General features: G+C 38.2%; 1 long non-coding RNA gene across 4 annotated transcripts in view; it reads right to left on the bottom strand.

The window, feature by feature from the left end:
* LOC119624872 (uncharacterized) overlaps positions 1 to 20,385 on the bottom strand; it is a 592,746-nt gene that overhangs the window by 66,235 nt on the left and 506,126 nt on the right. Inside the window, exon 5 of one of the 4 annotated variants that reach the window (XR_012093745.1) lies at positions 6,126 to 6,242. The exons of the other annotated variants lie outside the window; for them this stretch is intronic. This is a non-coding gene — a long non-coding RNA (uncharacterized lncRNA). The remainder of the gene's footprint in view (positions 1 to 6,125; positions 6,243 to 20,385) is intronic. 4 annotated transcript variants of the gene reach the window in all.

Below are 20,385 nucleotides of genomic sequence, written 5' to 3' on the forward strand. Positions count from 1 at the left end.
CACACTCAGGAGCTAGGTGGGGAAGAGTTTTCCGTAGTAGGTGGTCCTGGGGAAGCAAAACTCAGTATGTTTCTAGCCTTTAAAACGTTGGCTACAGTTGCTAAGATTCAGAACCACCCAAGGGCTCAAGATCTGGGTTTGAACTTGTGCTTCTCACCTTCACATTATTGCACTATGACATCAGGAGTAGAATACAGGATGGCTGGGTAAATGAGAGAAGAGCACTTTTCACTAAGTAAGGAAGATCTTATTAATCCAAGGCTTGCCATATGACAGAAAGTGTGGGAAAGGTACATGACAGCTTAATGGAAATTGCTGAAATATGGACTGCCTTCCATTTTTTTTCAGAGGCTTTTAAGTGCAAAATGTCTAATAGGTGCAGAAAGTACTTCTGGTTGTGATGTTCACATTTGTCAAAAGGCCTCCACCAGCTGTACACAGCCAAGGCAGACAGATGTCTAGTGATTTCTTCTTGAGATCCTATTCTACTCTCATTCACGGACATCCAACTGAAGAAATATGTACAGAACACGTTTAACAATCTGCTGCCCTCTGAAGCACAAAGCTGCTCATTAGAGGCAATGTCAGGTAACAGTTCAGCTCGGTTCTGGAGCCGGGCTGCCGGGTGTGAATCCCTGTTCGGCTTTTCTGCTGGTTGTCCAACATCAGTGACTGAAATTTTCTAAGGCTGAACATCCCCATCTGATACAGGAGATCAGTTTATCTACCTAGTAGGATTGTAGAGTTAACAGATTGTAAAGTTAACAAATACAGAAGCGTTCCTGGCTTGTCATTACTATGTCATACCCAAACTTAAAACCCTTCATGTGACCTCTCAGTGTCCTTAGATTAGTTTGAAATGCCAAATGTGGTTGATAATGGCTTCCCTCACAATCCATCTCTCTAGTCTCTTTAACACCACTCTTCCTTCCCTCTGTTCATACTCCAGCCACATTCCCATGTATCAGAAATTCCAACTTTCTCCTTCACGAACTTCATATTTCTCTCCTTCGAAGATTCTTTCTTTCTTCTTTACAGAACAAAAGTAAAACTCCCATTCAAGTCTTAATTTAAATTACACACAATTAGGCCGAGTTTAGATCCCCTACATTGAATTCCCATAGCATCCTGGACTTCTTTGTAGCACTAATCACATTTACAATTAAACATACATTTCTGTATTTTTAAAATGTTCTCCCCACCCTAGATTGACTGTAAGTATATGTATGGTGTTGACATTTAATAGATGCTGGAGAAATATTGGCTGAATAAATAAATGAATGGATGAATTCAAATCTACTGTGACCTTGTATTACACAGTAACAGACATAGTTCCAAGTTTACCAATATGGGCCTGAGGCACAAGTCTTGGAGAATGTTGAACAACAATACTTCTGGCATGTTTTGTTGTAGATCCCAGTAGCTGCTGCTGTGTCTATCTCCTGAAGTATGTAGGTCTCAAAGACAGAAGCTGATGGTTGAACTACAATGAATCTAATGTAAAATCTGCAGAAATTATTTAGTTAAAATAATTTTAAAAGATTGGTTACTCTGTGTTCTACAAACCCACTTGGCCTGGTGAACAACATTCTCTGTTGCACATAGTGTGTAAGAATTCACCTAGAAGTTGACACTTTAGGGGTGTTATTACTTACAATTATCTGAGTGCTGATAATGCTCAAGGTTACGCATGTGGCACCTGACCTCTCTGTGCTACATTCCAGATAAGCATCTCTGTCTACACCTGGATGTCATCTGTCACTTTGTTTTGGTCTTTGCTCCAGTGGTTGTTAGTGCTTCCTGCCCAGAATCAGCCTATCTTATTACCACATATGCCAGTGTGTCTTTCTGCCACAGAGGTGTCTTAGCTGCACTATGCTTCAAGTAGGGTGTGTGGTTCTCCTGTACCAGTGTTTCAACCTGCCTGTCTACTATTGTTTCCCTCTGAGCTGTGGCTTCAGCATCTGTAGGTAAAGGCACCAATAATCTTGGTCCAGTGGTTTCCACAATAGCTTCTGTGCAACGTGTAAGTTAGCATGATTAGTGTCTCTAGAAACAACATGGAGAGGTAGGTATGAGCATGAACAATGAAGTGAGGTGAACCTGGGTTCATTTCTGCCATTGACAGGTACTAGGTATGTGGTTTTGATAAATCTGACCCCGTTTCATCAGCTTTTAAATGACCATCTTGCAGAATGTAAAAATAATTTAGTGAAAAAAATGTATGTAAAGTGATTAACATGGTGACTATTACTACTACGACTATTACCATTACTACCGCTACTATTAATATTTCATGTTATGCCTGAGCTGAATGAATTTCACTAATCCATATGATCTATGGCAGATAGCCAGAGACCATTTTCCTACAATTAAAAGTGCCTTAAAATATCCAAATAGACAGTTCTATACTCTTTTGGGAAGCCTTCAGGCAATTCTTCAGAATCTTCATGCTGATAGATCTGTTTAGGTTCAAATGATGTTGAAGAAAAGAAGGGCAGATGAAAAGTGAGGACAGATAAAAGACTTGTAAATTGAAAGTGATAATTGAGAATCAGGTGGAAGCCCTTGTTATCTATTTTGCAAATTAGTTTGCTTTTTAAATTTCCAAAAAGCTCAGCTTGCCTAGCTAGCAAGTCAGCAGGAAGCAAGATTTTAGTGAGTTTCTTATGCATACTGCATATTTGTAATAATTCATTTCATAAAGTATATAAACACATGTGTAACATATCCTTAGGTACAAATACATAGGCTCCTGTTTGGGGTCTGATTTTCAAAATTACTATTTGTCAGCATTAGATAGCTTTGCCCTAGGGCTACTAAAGATGGTGGAGAACAGAGAAAGAGGCATGGTGGCTTCTGCACAGGTGGCCATTGTCCCTTCTCCCCAGTGCCCTTGTAACTTTCACATGGGGGATTTTTTCCCTGGTGATGGGGTAAGTACAAGCATCACATCAGGCTCACTGGCAGGTGAGTTGACTATAGGGTGTTTTCAGTGACATTTCAAGGTAGAGGAGAATGTGCATATTCTTCATCTTGGGTGTTTTTGAAGTTTTAACCCTCTTTGTTGGGCACTGGGTGAGATGATAAAGTGATTGTTCCAGGTCTTGAATTCCAGATATTAGACTCAGGGTAGGGTCATATTTACTTTATCTACCCATGAGGCTTCCCTACCCACCTTCTTTGGACTTGGGGCCCACTGCCATGATGATTTTTACTTAATTTTACAGTTAAATTTTATCTCAGTGAATTTTAATCTGAAACATATTAAACAATATCTGCCACCATCTTTGGTAATTTACAGAGATGAATTTATGATGCTTGTAAATATACTTGTGCAGGAATATATATACACCTACATGCATATATGTATCTATATCTATGTAAATGTAATATACACATACATAAAATAGGTGTACAAACATACATATCTCTCTGTGTGTGTATATATATGTGTGTGTGTATTTATGCTGTCCAATGAAAGAAACTTCAGTTTTTGTAAACTTGTTTTATAAATCTTACAACTGACAAACAGTATTTCTATAGCTATCCTTGACCAGCTCCGAAATGGAAGAAAATCATCTGCAGATACCCTCCTGTGCCACTGAACCTAAACATTCAAATTATATATGTATATTACATTGTATTGTATATATCACAGACTGATAATAATCCTGATGCAGGTTGCTAGGGGCCTCACGTTACAACCATGGAGATTCAGATTTCCACTTTATCCCATTTCTCAGGCATCCCATTTGGGGGTTGTCTGTGCTGGGGAGCAGAGAAGAGACGCCAATTTTTCACTTCTCACCTATAGGGAAGTGATATCTTCTGAAACTGCAAGCTGTGTTCATTTCTTCCTTTAGGCTTACTGGCTAATTCCAGGACTTGAGCTATTTGTGACTATTGGGATTATGCTTTCTCAACCTCAGCAGCCTTCTGTGGATTGACACTTAGAAGTTTCCAGCGCACTGAATATGAGTTCTGCTGTCTTTGCTCTTTTGACATCAGGCAAAGACAACATGTTTCAGTCCAGATGGTGTCAGTTTAATCACTGGCACCTAATGTAGCATGATACACTAGTGTTGACCCAACGTACATTATGGGTAATTTTCTGAGATTTTGCTTTGGAGAAAAGAATAGAGAAGACTTAGGAGAAAAAAAATTATTTGTAGTAGTATGAAAAGCTGACCTAAGATTTTTATTTTTCAAAATTAGCATCAAATATGTAAATATTGCCATTTTAATAGTAGTAATAATCACTTATTGAAAATCTAAAATGTGCCATTGAATATAATTGGTTGCTTTACATGTGCTTGTAATCCTTAAATTCTACACTCTTTGCCATGCATGGTCTGCCTTCTGTTAACCTCTACAACTATATCAGCTAGGAATAGTGGTTGTGTGTTAGGTCAAAGAAAATTCAACAACATGAGTCAGCAAAGGAAGAAACCAACTTTTCTTGTGTATCAGTTTTTTCTAAAGTAGGAAGTCTGAGCAGATAATCAAGAGACTCATCCAGGAGCCCAGGCCCCTTCTATCTTTCTTCTATGCTCTCTTTATCATGGAGTTTTCGTCTTTATGGTCACAAGATGGTTGCTACATCTCCAGATACTGCATCACTGTTCTAGGCAAGAATAAAGATGTATAAAGGGCAAATGTAAGAGTTTGATACTGTTTTCAATTCAGACAGAGAGGCTCTCCACTGGGAATTGTGCCTCATCTCATTGGCTAGAGCTGTGTCACATGGCCAGCCTCATGCAAGGTAATCAAAGATATTATTGGGAGCAAACAAGGGCAGAATGGGAGTCAGTCAGTGTCTGCCTCTATAACTGCATCTTACACCACTCTGTGCATCATTCACTGTGCTCCAGTCACACTGGTTTCCTTCAATGTGGCAAGCTCTTGTCTCCTCAGAGGATCTTTGCATTTACAGCTTTTTCTGCTTGGAATATGCTAAGCAGAGCTATGGCCATACTATGTCGGGTGGTGCCCCTACTATTCCTAACCAGTTATTCTCTATTTCATGACTCTAGCCCCTGTCCATAATTATACCATTTATTTGTTTACTTGTGTAATATCTGATTATGTGAACTCTCCATACAGTTCTTTTCTATGTTGTTTCTGTTACTCGTCCCTGTGTTCCTAGCACCAAACATGTCAGCTACATAGAAAGTGTTAAATAGAAGTTAATTAATTGAATATTTTATTTTGTCTACTATTTCCCGAAGTCCAGTGGATAGGTAGCCACTTGCTTGCAGTCACAGAAGTACTGAATGCATCAGAGCCAGAATTAGAACCTAGGTTTGCCTGGCTCTTTCCAAAAACACTGTTTCTCACAGAAGGAGGCTCATCTGGCAGTTCTCAGAAGTCTCTCTATTTCAGAGCCCAAGGTCATGCTCTACACCAAGCTAATTGATTTGTTTGTCACTTCCACAATAGCCCGGGGTTACTGACATTAGCACTTCTCTAGAAAGCCAGTTTTTCATTTGATTCTCCCAAGAACACCAGAAGCGAGAGTATTTGTGGTTTCCCTTGAATGGCTTCATCCTCAATGATGGAAAATTAACTTCATTTTGCTGACCAGTAAATGGGAAACTGAAGTCCTTAAGATATTGATTAACAAAGGTTTTTTGCTCAGAGATAAGAAAGTTATTCTTTTCAGAGAAAGGATGGCTTTTCAATTCAGGTTAGTTATTTCCAAGCATTAGTTCTAAATTATAGTCAAAATTCATTTTGCACATAAATCCTGTTTAATGAGACCCTCCCCTGATACACCTTTTATGAAACTATTGATCAAAGGCTCTGGTACTGGAAAAAGACTCTGACATTAGAAATGGATCAGCTCTGGTGATCTAGTGTACAGCATGGTGACATAGCTAATACTGTATACTTGAAATTTGCTAAGAAGTTTGATTGTTAAGTATTCGTACCACACACATGTACACTAAATAGTTAACTATGTGAGGTGATATGTTAATTAGCTTGATTGCAATAGTCATTTCACAAAGTCTATATACAAACATCAAAATATTACATTGTACCTCTCGTATATGTATAATTTTTTACTTGTCAAGTATAACTCAATGAAGCCAGAAAAAAAAGCCAGGCACCGTGGCTCATACCTGTAATCCCAGCCCTTTGGGAGGCTGGGGTGGAAGTGTCGCTTGAGCCTGGGAGGTTGAGACTGCACTGAGCTGAGATAGTGTCACTGCACTTCAGCCTGGGTGACAGAGTGAGACCTTGTCAAAGAAAAAAAAAAAAAAAAAAGGCAAAGAAATGGATGAGGTCTCATTAGTTGTCTTATTCTCTTGGCAATTCAAAGTTTCTCCCTCTTGCACGCTTGGTAATTTCTCCAGTCCATTTTGAGAACTCTTAATGTGTTTCTATTCCCACTCTGGAAGCTCTGCTGCACATCTGGAAGGCTTATTTTTGTTATTATTGTTGTTAATTTTTCTGTCAGCCATGCTTCTCTCTCTGCTTCTGCCTGAATCACCACCAGAATATGTGCTTTTAAAAGCCTTCAAATTCTTTTTGAAAATTTTCAGGGGTTTGTGTTTAATTTATCTTGGAATAAGAAATAAAGACCCAGCTTGATTTTTCTTCCAATTTGTTCCCATTTTCTTCAGTTTTACATCTTTTTCCCATTGGTTTGAAATGCCACATGTACCATGTATTAAATTTCTATTTGTATTTGGTTCTAGTTCTTCATTTTTTTAGTTCCATTGAAATTGATACTCTTGTGTAGTATAAAATGTTTTATATACCAAAGTTTTGTAATTACTCCTATCTGGTAGAGCTAATTCTGCTCAATGCTGTTTTACAGCATTTCCCCACACATTCTGCATTCATTCAGCAACTATTTATTGAAAATTTTACCATGTGCCATACACTATTCTAGGCCCTGGAGATATGGTAGAAAACAAAACAGAAAAAGTCCTTGCGTTTGTGGAGCCTACAGTTTTAGTAGAGGATACAATCTATAGGAAATTAGGACTTGGAGAACATTAGAGAAAGGTAAAGGAAAGCAGGGTGCCAGGAGCCCTGGGGGGTGGTTTTAAGTGAGGCATCACTGAGGTGACATTTGAATGGAGATTTCAAGGAGGCAGAAATTAGCTATTTGGGGATGAACATTCTATGACAAACAAAGAGCAGGCACAAAGATGTTGATATGAGTATGCACCTTGTTTCTTACAAAAATAACAAAGAGGCCAATGGGTCTAAAGTGAACAAAGTGGGCAGGGAAAGTATTAGGATACAGGTTCAGAGGGGAATGTGGACCAGATGGTGTCAGATATTGAAGGCCATTGCACGGATATTGGCTTTTACCCTGCCCAACGTTGGAAACTATGAGAAGGTTTTGTCCAGTAGAGTGACATGAAATGCCTTAGGTTTTAAAGTAAATGAGGCCAGGCATGGTGGCTCACGCCTGTAATCCCAGCACTTTGGGAGGCTAAGGCAGGTGGACCACTTGAGGCCAGGGATTCAAGACCAGCCTGGCCAACATGGTGAAACCCCATCTTTAATAAAAATACAAAAATTAGCTGGGCGTGGTGGTGAACATCTGTAATCCTAACTACTTGGGAGACTGAGGCAGGAGAATCACTTGAACCTAGGAGGCGGAAGTTGCAGTAAGCACCACTACACTCCAGCCTGGGTGACAGAGCAAGACTCCATCCACCCGACCCCCCCAAAATAATAATAGTAAATAAAAAATAAAAGAAATGACCTGACTGCTCTTTTAAGAGTATACTGTGGGGTAGCGGCAGATACAAGAGAGCAGTTGATAGACCGCAGCTGTAATCCAGGTAGAGAGATGATGTTAGATGGAGCAGAGTGATAGTAGTGGAGGTTATAAGAAGTGGAAGGAATCTGAATATATTTTCGAGGTATAATTGGAACTATTTTATGACTGACTGGATGTGGGGTATTGGAAAAAGAAAGACATCTTTAAAAACTCTAAGGATATTTTTGGTCTAAACCAATGGATGATTAGAATTGGCGCTAAATGAGACAAAGAAGGCTGCAGGGGGAGAGACTTAGGGAAAGTCAGGGCTCTGCTTCGATATGTTCTTCTACAATATCTTTTATCATCTGTTTGAAGATATTAAGTAGGGAGTTGCATACATGCATCCAGAGTCTGAGATGTCTGAAGTGGATCTGAACATTTATGGGATTTTGGTATATTGATGACATTTAAAACATGAGATAGGCTTTTATGATTTTTTTGATAAAATATGCCTAAATCAAAATCCAATTAACTTTATAGATTAAAAAGATAAACCACTTAGCCTCCCAAGTAGTTGGGATTACAAACATGATTAGGGAGAACTGATTTCATTGAGTCTTCTCACTCAAAATAAAAAATCTTCCATTTTCCAATTATTCAAGTCTTTTTAGTCCTCAATCTGATTTTTATGTCTTCTTCATATAGATAGTACACATTTGTTACTAAGTTTATTCCTAGATATTTTTATAACTTTTTGTTACAAAATATGAACATCATATTCTCTGAATCGGGGTAAGCACTTCCTTTTGGTAAAGGCCAGATAGTAAATGTTTCAGTCTTTTCAGGACCCTGTCACATATGTGTGCAGGCGTGTGTGTGTTTTACAGTCCCTCTACTATGTAGGGTCTGGGCGCAGTGGCTAGCACCTGTAATCCCAGCACTTTTGGAACCCCTGGGCAGGAGGATTGCTTGAGACCAAGAATTCTGGACCAGCCTAGGCAACATAGCAAGACTGTGTCTCTACAAAAAAAGATGAAACAAAAAAAGGGTGTGGTGGTGTACACCTATGGTCCCAGTTACTCAGGAGTCTGAGGCAGGAAGATCACTTGAGCCCAGGAGTTTGAGGCTGCAGTAAGGTAGGATCATGCCACTGTGCTCCAGCCTGGGCAACAGAGCAAGACACTGTCTCAAAAAAATAAATAAATGAGGATATTAAAACCATCCTTACTTTGCTGGATTAGGTGCTCAGACCATAGTTTGTCAATCTTTGCTCTAAGTAGTTACTACTTATAAATAGGAAAGCTATTGATTTGTATATATTAATGTTGTGACCAGTAGCAATACTTAATTTGTAAAATTAATCTTAGTTTCCTGATATAAAATTATATTATCTGAAAATAGTAACTTTGTCCCTTTATTAATTTTAATAGATCATTCTTTTTTCTTTTTTAATGATAAGGGCTAGCATCTTCAAAACTCTGTAAAATTATAACGGTGTCTTATCTTCACTTAGATTTATTTCAGAGTTTCAGAATCTATATTGTAAAGTGATGTCTTTAGAAAACATTTATTTCTATTTTACTAAGAATTTTTATTTTCAGAAATAAATATATACATTTTATAAAATGCTTTCCAATATTTATCATGACCCTTATATGGTTTTTCTTCTTGGGTCTATTAAAATATTAATTTAAATGGCTATTGAAGTGATAAGTAAAATGTAATAGGCAGGCTGTATGTCTGCAGAAGTTAGGGAGGACCATTCTGCCAAGGGAGCCTGGCTAAGGGATGCCGATAGGAGCTGAAATCTACCTTCCTCTCCTGTTGGCAACTCTGTCACCATTCCCCTGGAACTATGTTCTCCCTCCTTAGCATCTATCGGAATCACCCAATCGACCTGTTAAAACTGATTACTGGTCTCTGCCCCTAAGGTTTTTGATTCAGTAGGTCCAAGTAGGGCTGAGAATTTGCATTTCTAAAAAGTTTCCAAGTGAAACTGGTACTGCTAGTACTGGGATCCACAGTTTGAGAACAATTGACCTGGAGAAGGAGCTGTCATTTTCTAATTTGTACAAAGGAACCCTGGTAGCTAATGACAGTCTTGGTGAATCAGAATGGAATATGAGCATGTAGACAGTATTGACACTATAGGAAAAAGTACAGATGTAAGATACCATCCAAAGGGAATGGTGGATGACTCAGCTTTGGTAGACTTCAGGATATATGTAGGAGTCTATTAATGGATAGCCTTTGAGAGATCAATTTTAGTAGGATGATTAAGGTGGAGGCTAAATTTCAAGAGGTTAGAAGTGAGTGATATACCAGGAATTAGAATTAAACAATTGGATAATAAGAAGAAAAGGAGCCAGCAGAAAGGAAGAGACTGCAATTATCAAAGGACAAATTTGGGACAGACATTTGTAAGGAAAAATGTAGGGAACATATGAAAATTTTTTAAATAGGGGTTGTCCAGGAGCAGAGGCAAGCCAGAAATGCTCACATCTTGGCACGGTTTGCTTTGTGTATGATGAAAACTGTTAAAGTGTTTTGTGCATGGGTGCTTTCATTTGCTTCTTCCTATGGCAAAGTGTAGAAATTAAAAATCCATGAGGAATGATGCCAGTGCAGTTGATGATCCCCTATGCCTTTGCCTGTTAAATAAATGGGAGGTAAAAAGAACCTTGAAGATACACAATCAGAGATATTGCTGTTACAACAGAAAGTTGTGAAAAAATAAATAAACCTACTCAAAACATTTTTAGGCTGCTGAATGGAGTCTCAAATGCCTCTGTCAGCAAAAGATGCTGTTAGGTAGGTCTTATCCTCTTCCATCCTTCCCTGTGACATGAACTTCCCTTCTTTACTTTATTCAACTACTGGTAGAGAAAGAAGACCAGAAATAGCTACGATCAATACTTTGCAACTGTCTTTGGCTGAAATCCTATAATGACCAAAGGCAGATAGACGACTCTGTGCAACAAGGCCTCTTGGGGAGCTGTGATAGGAAGTGAATTTGGAAAAAAAAAAAGATCAAGAGCTTTTGGTTTCCGTGGAACTCAAAACCCTAATACTAGATAAACTAGAAATCACTGTAATTATAATTGGAAGTAGCAGTACTCAATCCGGAGCCAAGACTTGTGCCCATAGTGTGAACTAGAGAATTAGCTTGGGGCTGGGTGTGTGTACACATGTGTATATTCTGGACTTTCTATTGCCTTAAGCAAGTGCAACATGGAATACTGACTTGAGCACCGCAAAGAATGAACCATTTTAATTCATGTATTACACTTCAGAGTCTGATCTTGCTTCAATATGGCATATGAGTTTTAAGTAACAACCAGTCATTTATATATACACTGATTCATTTGATGCCTCCACCAATCTGTGAAAGTACTCTCCTTATTGCTATGGAAAAAACACTGGTCAAAGAATGAACTAAGCTGAAGTATAATTAATACTAGCTTACGTTCACCAAGGAAACACTGTGCACCCATCACTTTATATGTATTTTCTTTAATACCTGAAAATACACTGTGAGGTAGGGAGAGTAGTTCTCAACTAGAGGCTATTTACCCCCGACATTGGTAATATCGGGAGACATTTTGAGTTGTCATAGCTGGGGGTGAAAAGGTGAAAAAGGTTATGCTGTTAGCATCAAATGAATAGAAGTCAGGAATGTTGCTTTATCTCCAGCCCAAATGATAATAGTACCAAGATGGAGACACCTGCTCTACATCTCATTGTATGGGTGATGAGATGATGAAACTACAGCTCAAAGAGGTAAGATGGCATTCCAAGCACACAACCAGTAATAATAGAGCCTATATTTGGCATAGATTAACTAGCTTGAAAGTTTCTGCTGGTCCCACTACAGGGCACTGATCCTGAATTTTCTATAACCTTAAGTAAAACATTTGACTTCTTGGTATCTCCGTGTTCTGATTTCTTAAAATGAAAATGTCACTGTCTGTCTTGCTCTCCTGAATATATTTTTTAAATAATCAAATAAGGTCTCACATCTGAAAGTGTTTCACAAAGTAAGATTTCATTTCTAGAGGGAATGTTAGCATGGTGATGGAGAGCACAGACCCTGGAGTCAGGACGACCAGAGTTCAAAACCTAGCTCTGCTATTTGTTTTCCCTATGACCTTGGCTAGCCTTGTTGAGGCACCTCTCTTTACCTCAGTTTTCTTATCTGTAAAATGGGAGATGAAAATAGTACCTCTTGGTAAGATGGTTGAGTTAGATAGCACATGAAATGGGTTTAGACAAGTGCCTGATACATGCTAAGTAAGGGTTAGCTCTTGTAAATCTTATTATAAATATACCTGTACATATCTAATTATGAAAGATCTAGATTGAGAATACAGCCCGATTAACAAACCCACATCCCAAGCACCTCTGTCAACAGCCCCTATAGTTTGTAGGAGCAAACCTAAACCAAACCAAATCAGCTAGAGCAATTGAGATAATTAAAGAGGTTCTAACTCAGAAGCAATCAACAAACTATACATTCCTTCCCTCACTGCCACCAGAAGACTAAGAACAAAACTGAGTGGACAAAGTTAGAGTTGAATTACATGATAAGGGGTTGAAAAGGCTGCACTGTAGACAAGCTTCAGAGTGTACTCATTAAGAGTTACAGAATATTTTATCTTGAAGGAAAAACTCCCCATAGTATTAATTATTGCAAAAGAGCCCCACAGGATTAAATCCTAAATGTAACTGTGTGTATTGGCCCTCGGGGAGTTGTTGTAGATTTTCGTTAGCAGTATCCTTGTTTAAGAATCTATTTGAAAAACTCCCAAATTGACCCTTATAAAAGGTATAAAACCAACTTAATACAGAAATTTAATTTTAGACTGCCGACTGATACAGTGACAGTGCATGACTACATTAGTTTTAGGTCCTAGGTTCCAACAGAGTCCCGGCCTTTCAATGAACCTAATATAAAGTCACTCCACTTAAGAAATATTTTTTACATTGATTCTGAACAGTCATAGTGGCTGGGTTCTTCACTGTGAATATTCCAGTGGGGAATAAGAAAATCATTAAGGAAATTGGACTCACGGGTAAACATTCCCACCTGCAGTAAAACTAAAGTTAAAAAAAAAATCATTCATTCATTCAAAGTAGTTATTGAATGCCTGTGTTTTGTGTCAGGAACTGTTTCAGGGGCTGGAGATGACTTAGTGAGTAAGACTGATATGAGCCTTGTCCTCCAATGAGGGGAGGCAAGCGATGCATAACTGAGCAAATCCATAAATGGGATGATTTCAGATAGTGGTAAGTCCAATGAAAGAAATAAACAAAGAAATAATGTGAAGCGTTGGGAGCTTCAAGAAAAAGAGATAGGAAAAAAGAACACTCAATAATGCTTTAAACTCATTGAACAAATATTTGACAGCTGAAAAGTTCAGGCCTGATTATGAGGGATCTTGCACCTTTCCAGCTTATTAGTCTTTGATCCATTCTTAAGGTACCAACCTTGTCCTCATGGTTCAAGATGACTAAAGAGTTCTAGCCGTCACATCTCTGTTCCAAGCAGCAAGATGGGCAATAATGAAGACAAGGAAATATCTCATCCCTCTGGAAGACTTCCTAGTATTCCTACAGGATACTTATTCTCCCACTTCATTACTCTGAGCTAAGTCACTTGGTCTTACATGCCTGCAAGAAGATGTGAAATGTAGTCTTTAAGTCGATTAGTGACGTGTCCAATGAAAAGTTGCAGTTTTGTTAATGTGAAAGCAGAGAAGATAAAATATTGGGTAGAAAGCCAACAGTGTCTGCCATGAGGGATACTTTAGAATGCATAGTCACAAATGGTTTTCTGCCAACATAGTATTTGAGCTACAGCATGAAGAGATAAGAAGGAACAGATATTTGAACAACTCTAGGAAAATCATGAGCAAAGTGGTGAGAACAAAGGCCCTGGAGTGGACATAAGTGTGACTTTTTAAAGAAGGGAGAGAAGACGTGTGAGAGGTATGACTTGAGGTTTGGGAGCCAGGGAGAAAATGGCCTGGGTAAGATTGTAGAGATTAGCATGGGTGGATCACACTGGGCTTTCAATGGCAAATTGGTGAAGGTTTTAAGCAGATAAAAGATTAGATCAGATTTATAAGTTTGTAAGATTGCTTTAGATGTTCTGTGGAAAATGAAGAACAGAGAAAATGAGTCAATGTTTGGGAAAAATATATAGGCTTCTGATAAAATTCAACATCCCTTGTTGTTAAAAACTTTACATAAACTAGGTATTCAAGGAACGTACCTTAAAATAATAAGACCCATATGTGACAAACCCACATCCATTATTATACTGAATGGGCAAAAACTGGAAACGTTCCCCTTGAAAAGCGGTACAAGACAAGGATGCCCTCTCTCACCACTCTTATTCAACATAGTATTGGAAGTTCTGGAAGTGAAATCAGGCAAGAGAAAGAAATTAAGGGCATTCAAATAGGAAGAGAGGAAGTCAAACTATCCCTGTTTGCAGATGACATGATTCTATATCTAGAAAACCCCATCATCTAAGCCCAAAAGCTTCTTAAGCTGATAAGCAACTTCAGGAAAGTCTCAGTATACAAAATCAATGTGCAAAAATTGCTAACATTTCTATACACCAGCAACAGCCAAACTGAGAACCAAATCACGAAAGAACTTCCATTCAAAATTGTCACAAATGAATAAAATGCCTAGGAATACAGCTAATAAGGGAACTGAAAAATCTCTACAAAAAGAACTACAAACCACTGCTCAAAGAAATCAGAGATGACACAAACAAAAGGAATAATATTCCATGCTCACGGATAGGAAGAATCAATATCTTTAAAATGGCCATCTTGCCAAAAGCAATTCATAGAGTCAATGCTATTCCCATTAAAATACCATGGACATTCTTCACAGAACTAGAAAAAATGATTTTAAAGTTCATATGGAACAAAAATGAGCCTGAATAGCTAAAGCAATCCTAAGCAAAAAGAACAAAGCTAGAGGCATCACACTATCTGACTTCAAAATATACTACAGGGCTACAGTAACCAAAACAGCCTGGTACTGGTACAAGAACAGACACATAGACCAATGGAACAGAATAGAGAACCCAGAACTAAGACCACACACCTATAACTATCTGATCTTTGATAAACCTAACAAAAACAAGCAATGGGAAAAGGAATTTTCATTCAATAAATGGTGCTGGCAGAATTGGCTAACCATATGCAGAAAATTGAAACTATACCCCTTCCTTACACCATATACAAAAATTAACTCAGTATGGATTAAAGATTTTAATGTAAAACTCAAAACTGTAAAAACCCTGGAAGACAACCTAGACAATACCATTCAGGACATAGGCATGGGCAAAGATTTCATGATGAAGATGTCACAGGCAATTGCAACAAAGGCAAAAATTGACAAATGGGATCTAATTACACCAAAGAGCTTCTGCACAGCAACATAAACTATCAATAGAGTAAACAGACAATCTATAGAATGGGAGAAAAGTTTTGCAAACTATGCGTCTGACAAAGATCTAATATCCACCATCTATAAGAAACTTAAATAAAATTTACAAGAAAGAAACAAACAACTCCATTAAAAAATGGGCAAAGGACCTGAACAGACACTTATCAAAAGAAGACATACATGCAGCCAACAAGCATATGAAACAAAGCTTAACATTACTAATTATTAGCGAAATGCAAATCAAAACCACAATGAGATACCATCTGACACCAATCAGAATGGCCATTATTAAAAAACCAAAAAAATAATAGATGCTGGCGAGGTTATGGAGAAAAAGGAACACTTACACATTGTTGATAGGAATGTAAATTTGTTCAACCATTGTAGAAGACGGTGTGGCAATTCCTAAAGACCTAGTCAGAAATACCATTTAACCTAGCAATCCCATTACTAGGTATATACCCAAAGGAATATAAATCATTCCTTATAAAGTCACATGCATGCATATGTTCATTGCAGCACTATTCGCAATAGCAAAGACATGGAATCAACCCAAATACCCATCAATGATAGACTGGATAAAGAAAATGTGGTACATATACACCATGGAATACTACACAGCCACAGAAAATAATGAGATCATGTCCTTTGCAAGGACACGGAGCTGGAGACCATTATCCTTAGCAAATTAACGCAAGAACAGAAAACCAAATACCACATGTTCTCACGTGTGGGAGCTAAATGATGAGAACACACAGACACACAGAGGGGAACACACACTGGGCTCTATCGGAGAGTGGATGGTGGGAGGAGGGAGAGGATCAGGAAAAACAACCAACTGCTACTAGGCTTAGTATCTGGGTGATGAAATAATAGGTGCAACAAACCCTCATGACACATTCTCCTCCTATGTAACAAATCTACACATCCTGCACGTGTACCCCGATCTCTATCTATCTATCTATCTATCTATCTATCTATCTATCTATCTGCCCACCTACCCAAAACTCTTAAGTGGATGGCATGAAAGGAGGAAAGAAGGCCGTCTTTGTTGTCATTGTGGATGTCTTCATTTACTCCCTCCATCTGCTCTTCACCTTTCTCTACACTGCCTTTGCATTAGCAGCCATCCTTGCTCTCTGACTTGTCTGCTAATCTGGGTAGTGGTAGGAATGGAGGCAGGACACAAGCAGATCAGGCCACATGAAGTGAGTGAGTTTGGGGTATTTTTCTGCCGATCTCCCTGCTAAGTTGCCAAGGGTCCACTGGATCTCTCTACTGAACTCAGCTCCTGCTAGGTGAGCTCTTCCACGCCCGCCCTCCTTAGGACTGGTAAACACTTACCAGCTCAAGGCTAGGAATGGTAATGGGTCCTCACTGTTGCTAGCCCTGGGCTGCTACATGATCCCTTATAGCTCCCTAAACTTTATCCTCAGCTTTGTAAAGAGTTCAACAATTAAACATTCTCCAGTGACTCAATTTAAATGTACTATCTAATTATTAGCAGGGCAAAGCTACTTTCAAAGTGCTGCGTACTGCACGCCATCTAACTTTCAAAATAAAATGGTAGGGGAGGAATTATAATCACTGTTTTAAACATGAAGATATTCATTTCTGAAATATTAAATTAACATAGTGGCGGGGGAGCCAGGTGTCTTGACATTTCTTTAACCTCACTTTGTTTCTAACCTCAAAAACCTGACTTCAGCATGTTTTTCTTCTTTCCTTTTATTTCAGTGCTCAAGGTGTATTCATTATTTTTTCTTTCAGGCTCTTTTTTTCCTCTTTGTGTTATACACACTACATATGTGCATTTGAGGGACTTCCCTGTCAACTTTATTATGGATAGCCTGTGAAAATGAAAGTACAGAGAAGGCCATTTCTCACCCACCACTGGTACATAAGAGCAGTAAAGAAAATAAAGCTCAATTCTTGCAAGTGACAACCACAGATAATAGATACTACCAAACCAGGAATTTGAGGGTGGATTATAAATCAAAACAACACAATATGCAATCAAATAAACAAGAAATAGGAGCGATAAAGGCTCTTTTCATCTATATGTTTATCCACTCTCAGCAAAAGGCACTGACTCTGGAGAATTTGGGCTCCTAGAAATGCCAATTCTCATTGCTGAGCAAGGTTGGATGCTGACATGTTGTTTCACACACCAGGCATCAAGCTGCCACTGTGGTCTCCATGGCAAAATCTACTAAGCACCTCAGAAGGCTGTGATAGAGGAGTGCATGTTTTCAACAAGGGTAAGAAAAATAATAAGGCCCAGCAATGGAAACATCCACCAGAGCAGAAGCTGACAGTTGTCTTTGACAGTAAAAGGGCTGACTGCTCCTTCACTGTAATTCCATGAGAAGCTGAGTGACACTTTTAGATCATGATATGATATCGCTATTGAAGATTTATAATGCCTCTTTTATTCGGTAGGAGACAGAGAGTGGGAAAACCACAGAAAGTATTGAGAGTTTTGCTCATTTCATGCTAATTGCCCCAGCTATAAAATAGTTCATGGAGTCTGGACAATATAACAAGCTTGCTTATAACTTATCTTGCTTCTAAATTAGTAGTTTGCTGGTTCTGAAAATATGGTGTCAATTAATGATATACAGTAGATTTTTTCTTACAATATGCATGTGCATCAGATATTACATTGTTTTGTTTTCTTAAATCAGAATAAATTTGGTTCTGAGTGCCCCCAGAACTACGATGGAATAGCCAATATCTGTCTTTATTAAGGAGTTTTCTTTTCACCTTGGTTGTTCAGAGTCCCAAATGGCTTATGTAATCCAGTGAACTTGAGCAGGGGTCCTTCAGCTTCATGGCATCAGGGCTTTCCTTCCAGGAAGGGAAGCCCAAGATCTTTGCCCAGGGCTTCCTAGTCCATTTAAATGTACCTGCTTTCACCAACTTGGTGCTAAGCTGGGGCACAGAGAACTCTGTCAATGGCTCCCTAGGCCACCGTCCTTGGTGTTTGCTTTCCACTCCATCCCTTTTGAAATCCATGTACTAGCCCATCCATCAAAGGTACTGTCAACCCTAGGTATTTCACAGAAGTGGAACTTGGCTTCCTCCACACTCTTGGAATTCACCACCATTGTCCTCCTCTCTTTAATCCCAAGGAAAGAGGTCCCTAAGGAAAACTGCACTTTAATTCTCCTCAATCAGGGGTTGACAAACTATGAGACCTACCAAAGGCCAAAATCTAGCCAAAAGCCTATTTATTTATGGCTTGTAAGCAAATTTTTTAAAAAATGATTTTAAATAGTTGTATTTCCAAATTGTTATATAAGTACCTATATAATATCGTTGATATTTCTTCTTGGTCCCAAGTGCCTAAAATATTTACTATCTGTCTCTTTAAGAAACTTTGCCAGCTCCTGCTCTAGATTTCCATACAAAAGCCTGGTGACCTGGAGTCTCTGGCTCAGACTCTGAAATAAGAAAGTCATTAACAATCCCACTGTAAGCCAGAAAACAAATTAGTATCAGTTAACTATGAAGAAATGGAGGAAGAAGGGAAATGTTATTTTGATAGTTGTCTAAGGATTTGCTACAATATGCGAAAACAGAACTGTGTATCTCAATAAAGTATGTTGTCATAGAAAATCTTGAAAGTTTCTAAGGACAGGACTCATTTTCATTTTTCTCACTCATGTACTCGAGTTCCCCTAATTTTGACTTGGTCAATCCTAGACATAAATCTGGCCCAGTGACCGCTACAGAAAACAAGAATGACCATGAAAATAACTACCTGTCTGGTTTTCTACATCCAGGCTCTATGGAACAGGGGGACACTCTATACTTTCACAGGCCATAATTCCTTCTCAAGCTCTGAGAACACCTATTTTTCTGGTATTAGGGAAGCTAAGGGATGTTGAGGCAGCAGTTTAGTGACAACAGCACCAGCTTGGCTGCTGGACTCACTCTGTTGTTTTACCACTGGTGTAATAACAAATTACTATCATCCTTACAGTTTTGTTTAGGTATATAAGTTATGTTATAAAATTTATATACAGTAAACTACACTCATCTTAAGTATACAGTTTTAAGTTTTGACAAAAAACATACCATGCACTACTACCATATTTAAGGCATTCTTATCACTCCAACAAGCTTCCTGGTATCTCTTTACATTGAATCTAGCCTCTATTCTTCCATCTCAGGCAATAATTGATCTGATCTCTGATGTTATACATTAGTTTTTACTGCTGTCTAATTTAGATAAATGGGAAGGATATAGTAAGTATTCTTTTGGTTTGGCGTTTTTTGCTCTGCAGTGCATTTTTTTTTTTCAGATTAATCCCTGTTATGTGTATCTGTGGTTTGTTTGTTTATTTTGGTTATTATGAATAAAGCTGCCATGAACATTTAAATATAAGTTTTTGTGTGGATGTATGTGTTCTGTTTATTTGGTAAAAACTTAGAATTGTTGGGTCATATGATAAGTATATATTTAACTATATAAGATGATAATCATGTTTTAAAAGTGATTGTCCCATTTCACATTAAGCAATGTTTGAGGATTCCAGTTGACATATATAATGGGATCTCAGTTTGGCTTTAATTAGCATTTCATTGATGACTAATGATATTGAGCATCTTTACACTTGCTTATTGATTATCGTCTGTGAAGTCCATTCAAATCTTGTACCAGTTTTTGACTTATTATTGAGATGTAGGAATTATTTAGGGATTCTGGATGTGAGTGTTTTGTCAGATATGTGGATTGCAATTATATATTTCTTGTATTTTTAGTGTTTTTATGCTATCTTTCAATGAGCAGAAGTTTTAAAATTTAATACATTCCAATTTATCAATTTTTAAATGATTTGTGCTATTTGTGATCTATCCAAGGAAACTTTGCCTGTGTCAACTGCAAAGATTGAAGATTGTTCCTTTTGTTTTAACCTTTGTACTATTAGGAACTGGCAGCATTTTACCCCCATATATCTACCTTAGTTCCAAATTTAATTGTCTGCCTACTTCTTGATTTTCTAGAAGAATAAGGAGAAGGAAGTAGTGGTATCAGTCAACCATGATTTTGGGTTCTTATGATGTGGAAGGCATAAGTAGTGAGGCCTTACAGACACACAGGGCTAGGAGTTGGAGTTAAGACTGTTGCATAATTCTGGGACCCTTGAAGAACTGCATTTGTTGTGAACATCTATGGA

The sequence above is a fragment of the Chlorocebus sabaeus genome, chromosome 8 (assembly GCF_047675955.1).
Source record: "Chlorocebus sabaeus isolate Y175 chromosome 8, mChlSab1.0.hap1, whole genome shotgun sequence".
Taxonomy (NCBI): Eukaryota; Metazoa; Chordata; class Mammalia; order Primates; family Cercopithecidae; genus Chlorocebus; species Chlorocebus sabaeus.